Raw genomic sequence first — 20,629 nt, 5'->3', positions numbered from 1 at the left:
CCCAGACTTACCTTGCACTTTCTTAATCCCTTCTCACAATCAAGTATTTCTGCAGGAAGTCCTTTTGATTTCTTTTAGCAGGGAATGTATTTAGAAGCTGAAATTGGAATGCTAAGGTGTGTTGTTGGAAAATGGGAGGTCGTTCTTTAAACCCATTTAGTGGACAGAACTAAGAAATATATGTATATGTTTAAGTCAGGAGTTCACACTGACAGCTACAATCCAAATCTAAACACTTAAACCCATTTCAAATTAGTATCTTTTTTCTTTCACAGTGAAAATATTGGATCCCAACCACATCAATATATTCATTAATTTTCCCTTTTCTACAATATATACAAAATATGTATAGTATTACTAAACTGATACCATTATCAATAACAAAACAACATTCAGGATTTCTTTGCAGTTTTTCTTTACTTCAAGAAAACCCCATTTATGATATATAGTCAAGGTAATATATTTAAAATTTACTTGAATGAATTTCTTTTTTCCATATGATTATATCGCCAATTTGATATGCAGTTAGGTTCATGTGTTTCTATTTGTATTCATTTAGATTTATCTTTTTAAAATTCTTTTAAATTTTATTTTATTTTGAATATGCAAAGCACTTGCATTATTCAAAAGTTTATATATTCCGAGGAGGCTCACGTTCTTCCACTGCATTCCCACCTACCTTCTATGGGTAAAATTTTGTATTAATTTTTGGCTTATCCTTCCTGTATTTGTTTTACAATACACACATCTATATTAATATAAGAATGTATGTATATAGCCTCATTTATCTTTCTTATACAAAAGACAGTATACTGTATATACTTGGGTTTGTTTTTTTTTTTCCAAATTGCAATGTAGCCTGAAAATCATTTCATACCAAATCATAGAATTTTTCCTTAATCTTTTGTTTTTACAGTAAATAGTGTTCCTGGTGTGAGTGCACCATAATTTATTCCAGTACTTTCCTGTGGTTGGGCATTTGGGATGTTTCCAATAGTTTGTTATTACAAATAATGCTTCAATGAATAACATTGTGCATATTTTTTTCCTCACATTTGTGAAAGTGTATCTTCAGGTTAAATTCCTACAAGTGAGAATTGCTGCTGTGTCAAGTAATTTTGCTAGATAATACCAAATCCCTTCCAAAGAGGCTATATCATTTTGAATTCTCATCAGCAATATTTGGGAACTTGTTTCTTGTAGTCTTGTATACAAAATATGTTATTGAGATTTTAAAGTCTTGTTCTAATAAATAGTATTTCAATGTAGTTTCAATTTGCATTTTTCTTAGAGAACTTATTGAACTTTTTATATATTTGAGGGCCTCTGTATATATTTTTTTCCATGAACCGATTGCTTATATTTTTGCTTATTTTGTATTAGGTTGTAGGGTTTTTTTAATCTATTTTAAGAAAATTTTATGTATTAGAAAGATTATCCCTTTATCTACAATAAGGTAGCAAATATTTTCTCCTTGTCTGCCATTTGTTATTTGCCTTTCTTTATGGTGGTTTTGGTAATTTAAAAGTATTTCTTAATGTAATTGAATGTATCAAACTTTTATTGTATCTGGATTTGAGTCAAAACTCACCCAGCCATTATTTAAAACCTTCACCTGTTCTTTTCTAGTTGTTGTATGGCTTCGTAGTTTACAGTAGCACTCTGCCTTACTTGGAGTTTATTCTGGTATGTGATGTGAAGTATGATAATCATCAATTGTTAAGTTATTCATGAAAAAGGCTACATGTTTCCTAGTGGTTTGAGATGCCATCTTCATCATATGTTGAATTTTTTTCTTCTTTAAAAAATTTTTATTACTATTCCAGTATAGTTAACATACAGTGTTATATTTGTTTCAGGTGTAAAATATCGTGATTCAAGAATTCCAAATATTACTTAGTGCTCTTCAAGATAAGTGTGCTCAATCCCCTTCACCTATTCATTTATCAACTTACATCCTCTCTACTAACCATCTGTTCTCTATAGTTAAGAGTCTGTTTTTACGTTTGTCTTTATTATTTTTCCTTTGTTCATTTGTTTTAAGTTCCATACATGAGTCAAATCATGGTATTTGTATTTGTCTTTTATTACTGACTTATTTTGCTTAGCATTATACTTTCTAGATCCATCCATGTTGTTTCAAATAGCAAGATTTCATTTTTTTTGCTTGAATAATATTCCATCATATATATGTATAAACCACATCTTTATCCATTCATCTATCAGTGGACACTTAGGTTGTTGCTTCCATAATTTGGCTATTGTAAATAATAGTTCAATAAACATAGGAATGCATGAATCCCTTTGAATTAGTGTTCTTGTATTCTTTGAGTAAATACCCAATAGTATGATTGTTGGATCCTAGGGTAGTTCTAATTTTAATTTTTTAAAACCTCCATACTGTCTTGCACAGTGGCTACACCAGTTTGCCTTGCCACCAACAGTGCACAAGGGTTCCTACTTCTTCATATCCTTACCAACACCTGTTTCTTGGATTTTTGATTATAGCTATTCTGACAGTGTGAGATGATATCACATTTTGTGGTTTTGATTTGCATTTCCGTGATGATGAGTGATGTTGAGCATCTTTTCATGTGTCTGTTGGCCATCTGGATGTCTTTGGACAAATGTCTGTGTCTTCTGCCTATTTTTGATTGGATTATTTGTGGGGAGGTGGGGGGGGGATTTAGTGTTAAAGTTGCAGAAGTTCTTTTTTTCTTTAGTTTTTATTTAAATTCTACTTAACATACAGTGTGTAATATTAGTTTCAGGTGTACAGTACAGTGATTCACTACTTCCATATAAATACCCATTGCTCATCACAGAAAGTGCGCTTCTTAAACTCCATCACTTATTTAACTCATACCCCTACCCTCCTCCCCTCTGGTAGCCATCAGTTTATTTTCTATAGTGAAGAGTCTGTTCCTTGGTTTGCCTCTCTCTTTTTTTTCCTTTGGTTACTTGTTTTGTTTTTTAAATTCCATATATGAGTCAAATCATATGTTATTTGTCTTTCTCTGATTTATTTCACTCAACATAATCCTCTCTAGCTCCATCCATGTCATTGCAAGGGGAAAGATTTCATTCTTTTTCATGGCTAACTAATATTCCATTGTATATATGTACCACATCTTCTTTATCCATTCATCAATCGATAGACATTTGGGCTGTTTCCATAGGTTGGTTATTATAGATAATGATGCTGTAAGCAGCAGGGTGCATGTATCCCTTTGAATGAATGCTTTGTATTCTTTGGGTGGTGCTGGATCATAGGGTAATTTTATTTTTAGTTTTTTGAGGGAACTCCATACTGTTTTTCAAAGTGGCTGCACCAGTTTCCATTCCCATCAACAGTGAAAGAGTGTTCCCCTTTCTCCACATACTTGCCAACGCTTGTTGTTTCTTGTGTTGTTGATTTTAGCCATGCTAACAGGTATGAAATATATCTCATTGTAGTTTGATTTGTATTTCCCTGATGATCAGTGATGTTGAGCATCTTTTCATGTGTCTGTTCTCCAAAGTGGATAAAGAACTTACAAAACTCAATACCCCCCAAAATGGGCATGAAAAATTGTATAAGTTTGTTACATATTTTAGATACTAATCCTTTATCATATATGTCATTTGCAAATATCTTCTCCCATTCAGTAGGTTGTCTTTAGTTTTGGTGTTGTTTCCTTTTTTGTGCATAAGCTTTTTACTCTGATGTAGTCCCAATACTTTATTTTTGTTTTTGTTTCCCTTGCCTCAGGATTCATATTTAGAAACATGTTGATATGACTGGTGTCAGATAAATCACTGCCCATACTATCTTCTAAGATTTTTAGTTTCAGATCTCATATTTAGATCATTAATCCATTCTGAGTTTATTTTTGCATATGTGTAAGAAAGTGTTCCAGTTTCATTCTTTTGCATGTAGTTGTCTAATTTTCCCAACACCGTTTGTTGAAGACACTCTTTTTCCCATTGCAAATTCTTGCCTCCTTTATTGAAAATTCATCAAACATATAATTATGGGCTTATTTCTGTGGTTTCTGTTCTGTTCCTTTGATCTATGTGGGTATTTTGTGCCAGTACCATACTATTTTGACTATTACCACTTTGTTGTATAACTTGAAATCTGGAATTGTGATACCTCCAGTTTTGTTTTTGTTTTTCAAGATTGCTTTGGTTAGTCAGAGTCTCCTGTGGTTTCATACAAATTTTAGGATTGGCTGTTCTAATTCTGTGAAAACTGCTGGTGGTATTTTGATAGGAATTTCATTAAACCTGTAGGTTACTTTAGGTAGTATAGACATTTTAACAATATTCTTCTAATCCATGAGCATGGAATGTCTTTCCATTTCTTGATGTTGTCTTCAATTTCTTTCATCAGTGTTTTATGGTTTTAAGAGTACAGATCTTTCACCACTTTGGTTAGGTTTTTTCTTAGGTATTGGAATATTTTTGGTTCAATTGTGAATTTGATTGTTTTCTTAATTTCTCTTTCTGCTTCTTCATTATTACTGTCTAAAAATGCAGTGGATTTCTGTACATTCATTTGGTATCCTGCAACCTTACGGAATTTATTTGTCAGTTCTAGTAGTTTTTTGGTAAAATCCTTCAAGTTTTCTATATATAGTAACTTGTCATCTGCAAACAGTGAAAGTTTTACATCTTCCTTACTAATTTGGATACCTTTTATTTCTTTTTGTTGTCTGATTGCTGTGGCTAGGACTTCCAGTACTATGTTGGATAACAGTAGAGAGCATAGACATCTTTGTCTTATTCCTGACCTTATGGGAAAAGCTCTCAGCTTTTTACCATTAAGTATGATATTAATTGTGGGTTTTTCATATGGCCTTTATTATGTTGAGATATGTTCCCTCTAAACCTATATTGGTGAGGGTTTTTATCATGAATGGATGTTATACTTTGTCAGGTGCTTTCTCTGCATCTGTTGAAATGATCATATGGTTTTTATCATCTCTCTTATTGATGTGATGTGTCACATTGATTGATTTGCAAATATTGAACCACCTTTGCATCCTGGGAATAAATCCCACCTGATTATGGTAAATGATTTTTTTTTTTTAGTGTATTGTTGGATTTGGTTTGCTATTTCTTTATCTGATTTTGGAATCAGGGTAATACTGGCCACATAGAATAAATTTGGAAGTTTTTCTTCCTCTTCTAGTTTTTGGAGAAGATTGAGGAAAATAAGGATTAACTCTTCTTTAAATGTTTGGTAGAATTCACCTGTAAATCCTTGTCCTGTACTTTTGTTTCTTGTGAGTTTTTAAATTACTGATTCAGTTTCATTGATGGTAATCAGTCTGTTCAAATTTTCTATTTCTTCCTGATCCATTTTTTTAGGTTATATGTTTCTGATAATTTACCCATTTCTTCTAGGTTGTCCAGTTTGTTGGCATATAATTTTCCATAATATTCTCTTACAGTCCTTGGTATTTTTCTGGATTTAGTTATTATTTCTCCTCTTACATTTCTGATTTTGTTTATTTGAATCCTCTCATTTTCAAAAATTTTTGACATATCTGGCTAAAGGTTTATCAATTTTTTTGATCTTTTCAAAGAATCAGCTCCTGGTTTCCTGATCTGTTTTGTTGTTGTTTTCGTTATTATTAATTATTATTTCTGCTCTAATCTTTATTGTTTCCTTCCTTCTACTGGTTTTGAGTTTTGTTTGTTCTTTTTCTAACTTCATTAGCTATAAAGTTATGTTGTTTCAGATTTTTCTGCTTCTTGAAAGTAGACCTGTATTGCTAAGAACTTCCTTCTTAGAACCACTTTACTACATCCCAAAGATTTTGGACAATTGTGTTTTCATTTTCATTTGTCTCCATGTATTTTTTATTTCCTCTTTGATTTCTTGATTGACCCATGTATCTACTTCTCCTTGTATTCTGAATGATATTTAACCTCCATGTATTTGTGCTCCTTCTAGATTTTTTCTTGTGTTTGATTTCTAGTTTCATTGAGTTGTGGTCAGAAAAGATTCATGGTATAAATTTGATCTTTTTGAAATCGTTGAGACTTGTTTTGTGACCTAATATGTGATCTCTTGTGGAGAATGTTTTGTGTGCACTTGAAAAGAATGTGTGTTCTGCTACTTTAGGTTGGAATGTTCTGAATGTATCTGCCAGATCCATCTGGTCCAGTGTGTCATTCAAAGCCACTGTTTCCTTATTGATTTCTGTTTAGACCATCTGTCTACTGATGTAAGTGGGGTGTTCATTTCCCCTACTATTATTTTATTACTGTGAATGATTTCCTACTTATTATTGACTATTTTATGTATTTTGGTGCTCTCATTTTGGGCATATAAATATTTACAATTTATGTCTTCTTGGTCAATTGTTCCTTAATGATTATATAATGTCCTTCTTTGTCTCTTTTCATTGTCTTTGTTTTAAACTCAATTTTGTCTGATGTAGGTAAAGCAACCCTGGCTTTCTTTTGACATCCATTTGCATGATAAATGTTTCTCCATTCCCTTACTTTAAAAAAAATTAGTATTTATTTATTTTTGAGAGACAGAGACAGAGAGAGAGATCGAGTGTGAGCAGAGACGGACAGAGAGAGAGGGAGACACAGAACCCAAATAGGCTTCAGGCTCCAAGCTGTGTCAACACATAGCCTGATGCAGAGCCAGAATTCACAAACCGCAATCATGACCTGAGCCAAAATAGAATGCTTAACCAACTGAACCACCTGGCACCCCATCCATCCCCTCACTTTCAATCTGCAGGTGTCTTTAGGTCTGAAGCAAGTCTCTAATAGGAAGTATAAGATGGGTCTTGTCTGATTACTCCATTATATCACCGTATTCTTTAGATTGGTGCATTTAGTCCATTTATATCCAAAGTATATATTTATTACCATTTTTTAATTTATTTTGTGTTTGTCTTTGTGGATCTTCTCTGTTCCTTTCTTCCCTTATTCTCTTCTCTCACCAATAAGTTGGCTTTCTTTAGTGATATACTTTGGTTTTTCTTTATTTTTTTGGCATTACTATCACTAGTTTTAATTTGTGGTTACAATTATGTTTGTATGTAACATCTTCTTTACATACCATTCTATCTTAAGTTGATGGTCACCAAAGTTTTAACCCATTCTTTACTCCTTTTCTCCCCACATTTTAGGTATTTTGTGTTACACTTTACATCCTTTTATTTTGTGAGTCCCTTGACTGAATTTTATAGGTATACTTATTTTTACCTCTTTTGTGCTTCCTACTTTTCTTTTATTTATGGTCTTTTCTTTCCACTCACAGAGTTCCCTTTAACATTTCTTGTAGAGCTGGTTTAGTAGTCATGGATTCCCTTAACTTTTGTTTGTCTGGGAAACTCTGTCTCCCCTTGATAGTTTTGCTGAATAGAGTATTCTTGGCTGCAGATTTTTTCCTTTTAGTACTTTGACTATATCATGCCACCCCCTTCTGGTCTATAAAGTTTCTGTTGAAAAATCTGCTGATAGCCTTATGGGGTTTCCCTTGTATGTAACTTTTCTTTTCTCTTGCTGTTTTTTAAATTCTTTATCACTGCTTTTTGCCATTTTAATTACTATGTGTTTTGGCATGGACCTTCTTGGGTTGATTTTTTTGTGTAATCTCTGTGCCTCCTGGATCTGAATTTCTCTTTCCCCAGATTCTCAGTAAGTTTTCAGCTATTATTTCTTAAAACAAATTTCCTGCCCCCTTTTCTTTCTCTTCTTCCTCTGGGATCCCTATAATGCAAATGTTGTTAATGCTTGCTGGAGTTGCTGATTTCCCTAAGTGTATTCTAATTTTGCATATTTTTTCTGTCACCTGCTCAGCTTGATTACTTTCCATTACTCTCTCCTCTAGGTCACTGATTGATTCTTCTGCTCCTTCTATCCTGCCATTTATTCCATCTAGTGTGTTTTTAATTTGTTATTGTGTTTTTCCTCTCTGATTGGTTATCTCTGTGTTAAGGATCTCATTAATGTCCTCCATTCTTTGCTCAAGTTCAGTGAGTGTATTTATGATCATTACTTTAAATTCTCTATCAGACATATTACCTCTGTTTCATTTATGTCTCTTGCTGTGATTTTTGTCCTGTTCTCTCATATTCTCTCATAGTCTGCTGCCCCCTCATTTACCTAACTTTGTGTGTATTTCTGTGTCTTAGGAAAGTCATCTATGTCTCTTGCTCCTGAAGTGGTGGGTGGGGCTTTTAGCAAGCACTTTTAGCAAGGTGGCTTGTGGGGAAATAGGTTCTACTTACATAAATGAGTTAGGAAAAAACTTAGGAAGGAAAACCGCCACCACAGGGTCAAAGTGTCTGAGGCTAGTTAGCAAGATATTGAAATGGGATCACGAGAAACTTATTATATCAGCTGCAGGAAGTTGCTTTACATCTGGTGCCAATGTACCTTGATCACAAACTCCACTTGCCCCCCAGACCCTTTGCTTTTTACACATGCAAGTTAATGATTACTGTCTGATTGTTTTTTCCACGTTCATGTGTGTAATATCTTGTGAGCTAAATAAATATGGAGACAGAACCCCTGTTCGGGGCCCTTGTCTCCTCCTGGACATTAGCCTCTCTTGTATTCCATTCTGCATGCACTCTATTGCTGGACAAGAGAGAACTCCAGACTCATAGTCTGGGATGGTAGCTCTTTTCCTATTCCACAGAGGATACCACAGCTGCTGCCAATATCATGGTTGGGGGCCACTGTGCAGAGTGCATGATGAGGGATGCAGTTTTAACAAGGTGCACTGTCCTCCCCATGAGGTGACCAGCTACAGCTGCTGGGACCAAAGCCTTGCAAAACACCCAGTCATATGATACAGTATGGGTAGGTTTGCACTGGTCTTGGATTGGTGGGGTTGGGGGGAGATGAGGGGGAGAATGGGGACACCTGCAGTGCCAGAGCTGAGGCAGGCCTGGCTGGAAGGTGTAGATCCACCAAACTGCAGGGGGAGAAGCATGGTATAAGTCAGTTAGATACTGAAATCTGGTGTTGGACTGGTTCCTGCAGCGGGGAGGCAGGGGAGGGGACTGGTGCCTGCTACTTCCTTTGTTCCTCGAGAACTCCTTCAGTGGATTCTGGGTTTAGTAAGTAACTATCCCTCTCATATGCCCCAGGCATTTTTCAAACTACCCTTTCTACACTATATCTCCATGAGCTGTTTGTCATGCTATATTTTTAAGGGCAGGGACTAAATTTCCTGTCACTCTCTGGGCTCTCCCAGAGCCAAGCCACTGATTTTTAAAGTTCCAGGCTTTGGGGCACCTGGGTGGTTCAGTTGGTTAAGTGTCCAGTTTTGGCTCAGGACATGATCTTATAGTTCGTGAGTTTGAGCCCTGCGTAGGGCTCTCTGCTGACAGTTCAGAGCCTGAAGCCTGCTTCAGATTCTGTGTCTTCCTCTCTCTCTGTCCCTCTCCTGCTTGTGTCTGTCTCTCTCTCTCTCTTGAAAATAAATAAACATCAAAAAAAATTTTTTTTAAAATAATAAAGTTCCAGGCTTTAAGTCCCACTTTTTAAATGTTTTTTTTTAATGTTTGTTTATTTTTGAGAGAGAGAGAGAGAGAGACAGAGCACAAGAAGGGGAGGGGCAGAGAGAGAGGAAGACACAGAATCCAAAGCAGGCTTCAGGCTCTGAGCTGTCAGCACAGAGCCTGATGTGGGGCTCAAACCCACCAACTGTGAGATCATGACCTGACAGAAGTCAGAGGCTTAACTGACTGAGCCACCCAGGTGCCCCTAAGTCCCCCTTTTTGTAAGAACCCATGAAATTCATCTCTTGTAATTTTCAAAGCCTAATACTCTGGGGTTTCATCTTCCGCATGTAGGCTCCTATGTGTGATACTGTTTCTTGATCTTCTCTGCACCACCAGCTCCTCCCCTCCAATGGCCAGATCCACAGGGTATAGCTCACCACTGCATCTCCACCCTTCTTACCTTCTTCAGTGTGGCCCCTTCCCTGAATTTAGTTGTAGGGTTTGTTCTCCCAGTCTTCAGGTAGTTTTCTAGGTTACTTAAACTGATGTGAGTGTTACCTAGTTGTTTCAATGGGATGAGGTGATTGTAGGTCCTCTTACTCCACCATCTCCTCAGGAAGTCTCCATATGTTGAATTTTTATATGTATTTGGGTCTATTTCTAAAATTGCTATGTTATTTTTTTACTTATCTTTTCTGCAATGGTACCCTCTATTTTAATTATACAAATGTGTATATGTTTATAATTGGTAAAACTAATTATTCTGCTTTTTCAGAATTTTCCTAGCTTCTCTTGTATATTTTTAAGTGTAAACTTTAGAATGAAATTCTCTAGCTTTAGCAATAAAATTTGTTGGATGTTTATTGGATCACATTAAAAAAACTAGAAAAAAACTTTTTTTTAATTTTTAAATTTTATTTAAATACAAGTTAACATATAATGTAATGATGATTTCAGGAGTAGAATTTAGTGATTCATCACTTACATATAACACCCAGTGCTCATCCCAGTAAGTGCCCTCCTTAATGCCCATCACCCATTTAGCCCACCCCGCCACCAATGCTCCTCTAGCAAACACATTTAATTTACATAATAACCTAGGGAGAATTAACTCTTATGTTTATTCATTCTATTCAAAAATGAAGAATGTCTTTCGATTTATTAAAATCTTCTACTGTGCTTTGCAGGTATATTTTAAAGTTTTCCTCACATGGATTTTGCACATTTCTTTTTAAGTTTATGCCTAAGTGTTTTATATTTTTTGTTGTTATAAATGGAGGTTTTTTTCCATTATGTCTTCTAAATGGTTATTGATTTTTGTAGGTTAAAATTGCATCCTGTTACTTCACAGAATTTATGTGTGTGTTAATTTTATTTTTGATTCTCTCAGGTTTTCCAAGAATACTATCTCATAAATTGCAAATACAGATAGTTTTATTTCTTTATTTTTCCTAATTCTTGTGCCTCTACTTCTTTTGTTATGTCTGGATGCATTGTCCAACACTCCCAATTCAACATGAAATAATACTGGAGATAGTGGGCACCCTTCTTAGGGCAAATTTTGATACAAATAAATGTAGCGATGTTCCATTTTCCATAGTATCATAAGTGCAATACTCTAGAGCAAGAGGCAAGTGTCCCCAGGCAGGAAACCTGCTTTATTTGTGATACTTCAAAAGATGTGTTTCTATAGAGTTAAATTTAAGATCCAATTTTCTTTTAAGGTAGATATCAAGGGGACTTTCTGATATTATCTCAAAGAAGTCTTAGAAAAAATCTTTTGAATTACAGTACCAAATTACTATCTTTCTCTCTGTGTTGATGAGGTGCTCTAATAAAAGCCAACGAGGCCCTGGTAATAGAAATAGGATATGTCTTTGTGAGAGTAAGTCTTAGGGCAAAAGCCAGATTCTAGTTAATGGGGATAATGGAAAATTAAATTCACCTGTGTTTTTATGCTTTTAAGGTATTTGATTCACTCTCTTCTTAAATTTGTATGTGATTGGAGATTATTTGGTGTAGGAAATCTTGAAAAAGATTTTAGTCATAAGGCAGCAGAGAATGTATCTTTTCTAATATGTTCTGACCAAAATGCATGTAATTCCAAAGCTGTCATCTCACTTTCAAGCTGCTATCACATGCAAGCAAACATAAAAAAATAACATATTGGTATCCTTTGAATCACAAGGACTCTGATAATAAGTGCTTAATAGATTTTCTGAAAATTTTATTTACTAAGACTTAATCCTTGGGAGTAGTTTGAGAAAAAAAAATTTATATTACACTGCGGTAGCATACTATCAAAGGTAGTAATCAAATTTATAACAAAAATTGCTACAAGATATCAATATTTATACATATAAAGCAACTCAGAGAAGTCCTTATATATCAACTCAAGGAAAACACTAGCTTAAAAAAATACTAGTGTTTTTTATTATGGATATACTTATAAAAGACAAGTATTTTCCTGGAAATTGGTCAATAATAAAATTTTGCATGAGTCAAATATAGAAAAAACTGTCCTTGAATGGGAATGTTTTCACCAATATTTCTCTGTTGAATAACCTACTTATTTTGATGGCATATAAAAGAAGTTTCATGCACAAGGAAAAGTCACCACTGAAAAGTGAATAGGATAAAATAATTTTTTATACAATTTTAAAAACCTTTAGTGGTCTAGTGGTATTATTGTGTTTATATCTGCCATGTTAAAATAAATTTTTGCCCAACAGGGTTTTAATTTTTGAGGCAAAGGATTTAGTTTACTGCTTTCATTGTAATCTTGTATTATCTACATAATTGCCTTAGTACTTTACTTTTCACATGTAAACAGTTTTTCAACATTTATCATGTATCAAGGTGGTGGTTAGGTATAAAATGGTTCCCACTTTTAAAGAGTTCACAAACTACTGGCAGGAACAGAAAAGTAAACCAATAATTGGAATACAGAGGTTAAAAAAGAGAGCACAGTGATCTAAGAGAGGAAGGCAGGATCAATACTGCAGGGAGATATTAGGGAAAGCTTTGTGACTGTGGAAACCTACATGGCAAGAAATGGGTCAAGAAAAGAGCAGGCAAGGTAAAGAGAAAGCAGAAATTCCTAAAAAACCATATGTTTGAGAATGGCAAGTCATCTAGAGTGGTAACTATTTGTTTAGTATTTATCTTCCCAGGTAGATTTTAAGGTCTATAAAGCTAAAAACTTTGTCTTTCTTGTTCAACATGATACTCCCTTCCAGTGTCAAGAAGTGCCTAGCACTTTTAAGAAATTCAATGAATATATTCATATTTTTCTGTTTTACTAATAATTTATTATTAATAGATTATTAATCTTACTAAATTTAATTTTAATAATAAAATTTATAAACTGTAAATGTACTATAATAAATACCCATGCACCCACCACTCAGATTAAGAAACAAAATACTGCCAACCCATTTATTGCTTGTTATGAACATACCCACATGTCTCCAACCCATAACTACTATTCTGAATTTTACATTTGGTTTTTTTTTATTATTTTTTTTAAACATTTACTCATTTTTGAGAGTGGGAGAGACAGAGCATGAGTGGGAGAGGGGCAGAGAGAGATGGAGACACAGAATCTGGAGCAGGCTCGAGGCTCCGAGCTGTCAGCACAGGACCTGAAGCGGGGCTTGAACTCACAGACTGCGAGATCATGACCTGAGCTGAAGTCAGACGCTTAACTGACTGAGCCACCCAGGCGCCCCCTGAATTTTACATTTGACATTCCAATACATTTCTTTATAATTTTGTTACATATATTTATGGAAGTGCTTAAACTTTATATAAATATTACCATGATGTATATTTAGTCTGTGATTTCATTTCTTTCCTCAACATTATATTTATGAGATTCATTCATGTTGATATTTGTGATAGTAATTAATTTTGATTGCTTGATAGTAATCTATCACGTAATTATACACAATTGTTCTTCATCAGTTTTGCTTATGGTGGACATTTGTTTTCAGTATTTTGTTCACGTAAACAATGATGCTATGAATGTTCTTGTATGTGGCCCTTCTGTAAATGTGGTAGAGTTTCTGTATATCCTCTCTTCTATAGGTAAATGCCTAGAAGTAGATTTGCTGGTCAGTGTTACTCAGCCTCCTCAATGACACTTGGAATTGAGATTTTTGTTAATCTCACATGTGTGAATGGCATCTCATTGTTTTATGTTGAATTTTCTGAACTATTTTTGAGGTTTTGTCTTCTAGGAGTTGCTAGTTCAACTCTTTTGCCAATTTTACTTATACATAATTGGTCTTTTTTAATTGATGGAGTTAGCCATGTTATTGATTCAGTTATCAGTAGTATGTAAGTATAATCCTTTTTCATTTTGGTAATAGATACAATTGTCAAATCTAACCAGTCTTTCTCCTTTTTGGTTTTGGGCTTTTTTGGTCTTCTTTAAAAAATCCTTTACTACCCAGAATTTACAGTATAATATTCTATCCTATCATATCATATGTTATTATTCCTTTCAGGTATCTAATCCACTTGGAGTTTATTTTTTATATGAAATAGGGATCTGGAATCTGATTTTATTTTATTGTTCCAAATTAATTCCCTAAATACTCCATCCTTTATGGAATTGTTCATCATTTTCTTGCCAATCTACAATGACATTTATCATCTTTAAGATACATGGGAATGTTTCTTCTCTCTCTTCTGTTCCACTGTTTTGTTATCTAAACAAATATATTTATTTTCCTTTTCAAGTTGTCTTTATGCTCTTGCACTCCTACTCTTCCATATAAACTTTAACACTGGCTTTTAACTATTAGTGAATTTGAAATTTTCTTATTTTGTGCTTCTTGTTTCCCCTAAATTTGCTACAATTCTCTTTTTTTCTGTCTTATTTATAATTGATTGAGACTTTTAAAAAACTGGATATTAATTACATGAGAACACCTGTGCTAGTAAATAGAATAATTCTTTACTCTATCACCCTGTGAAGTAGGGGTTATTATTGTGTTTAACTTTTGTGTCACAGAATTTTCAAACATTTATAAAACTAGAAAGAATAAATAACCTAATATACCAATAACCCAGCTTTGATAATTATCAGTGCATGGCCAATTATTCTCTAGAATTTTATTCATTCCCCCCAAACAGCACCACATCCACCACCACCATCACAGATTATTTTAAAGTGCTCTTCTTTTGACATACCCAGAACATCATTATTGCATCTTTAAAATTTTAAAGTGAATATTAAGTATTGTAAACTGTTCACTCAATGTTCCTATTTCTCCGATGATTTTATACCTTTTTTACTTAAAAAATTAAATATTTAAATAACGTCTACACCTCTTGATTACCATGTCTTCTAAGTCTCTTCTAATCTGTATGTTTTCCCTCCATCTATTTAACTTAATTTTTTCATCTCATTTTATTTCATTTCATTTTAATGTGTTGAATGTGCTGGGTCATCTGTCCTATGGTTTCCTATAGTCTGACTTTGTTAATTGTATTCATACGGTGGTATTAAACACATTTTTCTCTCCTTGTATTTCCTGAAAATTATTAACTAGACCAGAACCTCGATCAATTTTAGGTTAGATTTTTTTTAACTTGATCTCATAGATGGTATCTTGTAATCCCACTAGGACATATATTTTATTTCTCTCTTTTTTATGGTCTTGTCTGATAATTGGTGATTATCATCTAAATCTATTAATTCATCGGGAGTGCTTAAAATGGTGATATTTGATTTTTTTTTGAAAGTTCTACATTTCTTTTCTGGAATAGGTCTATAAAGAGAAACTCTCAAGACATATAGTTGCATAGAATGAGGACTCAAAATATCTTTTGGGAAATCTAGGATTAATTATTTTTAATTCCAGTATAATTAACATACAGTATTATATTATTTTCAGTTGTACAATATATACCTGAGAGTGTATATTGTTGAATTCTCTGTATTACTCAGTGCTCATCACCAGAAGTGTACTTTTAATGCCCTTCAGCTATTTCACCCATTCCCCCACTACCCACCTCCCCTCTGGTAACCATCAGTTTATTCTCTATAGTTAAGAGTCAGCTTTTGCTTTGTCTCTTTTCCTTTGCTCATTTGTTTTGTTTCTTTAAAAAAAAATGTTTATTGCGGCGCCTGGGTGGCTCACTTGGTTAAGCACGGACTTCAGCTCAGGTCACGATCTCACAGCTCGAGTTCGAGCCCGGCATCGGGCTCTGTGCTGACAGCTCAGAGCCTGGAGCCTGCTTCAGATTCTGTGTCCCTCTCGCTCTGCCCCTCCCCTGCTCATGTTTTATATCTCTCTATTTCTCTCTCTCTCTCTCAGGAATAAATAAACATTTTTTTAAAAGATTGTTTTTTTAAATCGTTTATTTATTTATTTCGAGAGAGAAAGTGCACCGGCAGGGGAGGGGCAGAGAGAGAGAGAGAGGGAGAGAGAGAATCCCAAGCAAACTACAAGCTAGCAGCATGGAGCCCGAAATGAGGTTTGATCCCATGAACTGTGAAATCATGACCTGAGCTGAAATCAAGAGTCAGATGATGAACCTACTGAGCCACTCAGGTGTCCTATGTTTTTTTGTTTCTTAAATCCACGTATGAGTGAGATCATATGGTATTTGTCTTTCTAGATGGCTTATTTCACTTACCATTATACCCTCTAAATCCATCTGTGTTATTTCAAATGGTAAGATTTCATTCTTTTTTTCAGCTGCATAATATTCTATTTTGTGTGTGTATACATGTGTATATATCACATCTTCTTTATTCATTCATCTATTTATGGACACTTGGGTTGCTTCCATAATTTGGCTGTTTTAAATAATGCTGCAGTAAGCATAGGGGGTGCATATTTCATTTCAAATTAGTGTTTTCATGTTTTTTGGGTAAATACCCAGTAGCGGAATTGCTAGATCATATAGTAATTCTACTTTTAATTTTTTGAAAAACTTCCTGCTGTTTCCCACAGTGGCTGCATCATTTTGCATTCCCACCAGCAATGCAAGAGTTTCTTTTTCTCCACATCCTCACCAACACTTGTTGTTTCTTGGGATTTTTATTTTAGCCATTCTGACAGGAGTGGGGTGATATCACATTGTAGTTCTGATTTGTATTTCCCTGATGATGACTGATGAGCATCTTTTCTTGTGTCTTTTGGCCATCTGTGTGTCGTCTTTGGAGAAATGTCTGTTCATGGCTTCTGCCCATGTTTTAATTGGATTATTTGGGTTTTGGGTATTGAGTTGTATCATTTCTTTCTATATTTTGGGTACTAACCCTTTATCATAATTGTCATTTGCAAATATCCTCTTCTATTCAGTAGCTTGCCTTTTAGTTTTTTTGGTTTTATTCATTGTGCAGAAACTTTATTCTGATGTAGTCCCAATAATTTGTTTTTGCCTTTATTTTCTTTGCCTCAGAAGACATACATAGAAAAATGTTGCTATGGCTGATGTCAGATAAATTACTGCCTGGATCTTTGTGGTTTCAGGTCTCACATTTAGGTCTTTAATCCATTTTGAGTGTATTTTTGTGTATGCTGTAAGAAGGTGGTTCACCTTCATTCTTTTGCATATAGCTGTCTTGTTTTCCCAGGACCATTTGTTGAAGAGATTGTCTTTTTCCCATTGCATATTCTTACCTCCTTTGTTGAAGATTAATCAAACATATAATTGTGGGATTATTTTGGGGGTTTCTGTTCTGTTCCATTGATCTATGTATCTATTTTTATGCCAGTGCCATACTGTTTTGATTACTACTGTTCTGAAATATAACTTAAAATCTGGAATTGTGATACCTCCAGTTTTGTTTTTCTTTTTCAAGATTGCTTTGGCTATCCAAGGTCTTTTGCAGTTTCATACAAATATTAGGATTGGTTTTTCTAATTCTGTGAAAAGCGCTGTTGGTATTTTGATAGGGATTGTATTAAATCTCTAGATTGCTTTGGATAGTATAGACATTTTAACAGTATTTTTCCTTCCAACCCATGAGCATGGAATAACTTTCCATTTATTGGTGTTGCCTTGAAATTCCTTCATCGTGTTTTAAGTTATCAGAGTACAGGTCTTTAACCTCTTAAGATTATTGAGATGTTTTATTATTTTGGTACAATTGTAAATGTGATTGTTTTTCTTAATTTCTTTCTGCTGCTTCATTATTAGTGTATAGAAATTAGATTGCTATACATTGATTTTGTACCCTATAACTCTACTGAATTCATGTACAGTTCTAGAAGTTTTTTGGTCAAGCCTGTAGGGTTTTCTATATACAGTAACTCATCATCTGCAAATAGTGTTTTACTTTTTTCTTACCTATTTGGATGCCTTTTATTTATTTTTGTTGTCTGATTGCTGTCGCTAGGACTTCCAGTACTATGTTGGAAAACAGTGGTGAGGGTGGACATCCTTGTCTTGTTCCTGATCTTGTAGGAAAAGCTTTCAGTTTTCTCCATTAAGTATAATGTTAACTGTGGGTTTGTTTGTATGGCCTTTATTATGTTGAGATATGTTCCCTCTAAACCTACTTTGTGAGGGGTTTTTATCATCAGTGGATATTGTACTTTGTCAAGTGCTTTTTCTGCATCTATTGAATGATCATATGATTTTTATCCTTTCTCTTATTGATGTGATGTATCACATTGATTGCTTTGCAAATATTGAACCACTCTTGCATCCTGGGAATAAATCCCATTTGATCATGGTGAATTTTTTTTAATGTATTATTGGATTTGGTTTGCTGTTGTTTTGTTGAGGATTTTTGTATCGATGTTCATCAGATACATCTGATATAGTTTGGTTTGTTTTTTTTTTTGTAGGTTCTTTATCTGGTTTTGGAAGCAGGGTAACACTGGCCTCATAGAATGAATTTGGAGGTTTCCTTCCTCTTCTGGTTTTTGAAATAGTTTGATAAGATTAATTATTAACTCTTCTATAAATGCTTGGTAGAATTCACCTGTAAATCCTTCTTGTTCTGGACTTTTGTTTGTGTATTTGAAGATTTTTTGTTACTGATTCAATTTTATTGCTGGTAAGCAATCTTTGAATTTTCTATTTCTTCCTGATTCAGTTTTGGTAGGTTATAGTTTCCAGTAATTTATCCATTTATTCTAGATTGTCCAGTTTGTTGGCATATAATCTTCCATAATATTTTCTTAGAATCTTTTCTATTTCTGTGGTGTTAGTTGCTATTTCTCCTCTTTCATTTCTGATTTTATTTGAGTCATCTCCTTTTTAAAAAAATTTTGATGCATCTGGCTAAAAGTTTATCAGTTTTGTTGATGTTTTTAAAGAATCCTGGTTTCAGGGTGCCTGGGTGGCTCAGTCAGTTAAATGTCTTATTATTAATTTCAGCCCCGGTCATGATCTCAGAGTTCATGGGATCGAGCCTCACATCAGGCTCTGCACTGGCAGCATGGAGCCTGCTTGGGATTCTCTCTTTCTCCCTCTCTCTCTCTGCCCCTTCCCCACTCATGTTTTCTCTCTCTCTCAAAATAAATTTTAAAAAGTATCCTGGTTTCATTGATCTGTTCTATTGTTTTGTTGTTGCTGTTTGTTTTTGGTTTTAGTTTCTATTTCATTTATTTCTGCTCTCTACACCTGTCTTCCCTCCCATAGGTCACTTTTATTCCCAACCATATCTCTGCCCTTCCTAGCCTCTTCAATGTGGCCTCTTCTCTATGTTTTGCCATGGAAAGTCTGTTATGCCTGTCTTTGAGTCATTTTCTGGGTTGTTACACTGAGGTAGGTGTTATCTAGGTGTATTCATGGGATGAGGTGAGACTAGAATCCTCCTACTCCATCATTTTCCCAGCAGATCCTAAGATTATTTTTTGATATATTTTAACTTCCAAAATAGATCATTCTTTAGAACCCTCCAAAAGTAACTAATGATTTATTTATTTATTTATTTATAAATCATAAATAATTAGTATCGTTTTGAACTTCTAGATTTAAATATATTTCATAAGTTTTAATCCATTGTGGCTATCTTTATTGGTGTATAAATTTTTGTTTTGTGGCCAATGCAGCCTAATCAGACTAGTTTGTGAGTCTGTTAGTAATAGTCTTTGAGGGTTTTCTTGCTCTCTGGTATGAAAATGTTCCAAGATTATCTTGAACATTTCTTGTCCCAGATGTGGAATCAGCCATATATCCAATGGTAATTCATTTTTTATTTTATTTATTCTCTACTGATGTAAAAGATAAATATTTTAATTTTTAATGACTTACCAGAAAAATTTTAACATACATAGTTTGCTTAAAATATAGAATTTTATCTTTACAAATATATAAAGTTGTTAGAACTTTCGTTACATTGGAAATTTTATTCTAAACAATTTCTGTATTCATTTGCTGTGGCTGCTATAATAACCACAAACTGGGTGACCTAAACAACCAGAGTATATTGTCTCACAGTTCTAGAGACTAGAAGTCCAAGATCAGGGGGCCTGTGGGGTTGGTTCCTTCAGAGGCCTGTGCAGAAGAATCTATTGTTTGTCTTTTGTGCTTCTAGTGGTTTACTGGCAATCTTTCGCATTCTTTGGCTTGTAGAAGCATCCTATGATCACTGCCTCCAATTTCACATGGTTTTCCTTCTATGTGCTATCTGTAATACTATGTGCTTTCTCTTCTTTGTAAGGGCATCAGTCATATTGGATTAGAGCCATTCTAATGACCTCATTTAAATTTGATCACCTCTGTAAAGATCCTATCTCCAAATAAAGTGACATTATGAGGTACTGTGGATAAGGACTCCAACATATCTTTTTGGGGAGAAAAACAATTCAATACATTATAACTCCCTTTTCAGCTTAAAGGGCATCTGGTTGGCTCCATCAGTTGAGTGTCCAACTTCGGTTCAGGTCATGATCTCACCATTCGTGAGTTCAAGCCCCACGTCGGGCTCTGTGTAGACAGCTCAGAGCCTGGAACCTGCTTTGGATTCTTTTCGATTCTTCTGTCCTGAGTACATGCTTTTGAAATTCCTTTAATGAAGTCTGTTGGTGGTCAACTCCTGCCTGAAAATGTCTTTATTGAATCCTCAGTCTTAAAGACACTTCTCCAAAGAAGACATACAGATGGCCAACCGACACATGAAAAAATGCTCCACATCACTCATCATCAGGGAAATACAAATCAAAACCACAAGGAGATACCAC

Source organism: Prionailurus viverrinus, chromosome B2 (genome assembly GCF_022837055.1).
Source record: "Prionailurus viverrinus isolate Anna chromosome B2, UM_Priviv_1.0, whole genome shotgun sequence".
In the NCBI taxonomy this organism is placed as follows: Eukaryota; Metazoa; Chordata; class Mammalia; order Carnivora; family Felidae; genus Prionailurus; species Prionailurus viverrinus.
The sequence above is the reverse complement of the archived record's forward strand: the minus strand, read 5'-3'. Positions refer to the sequence as shown.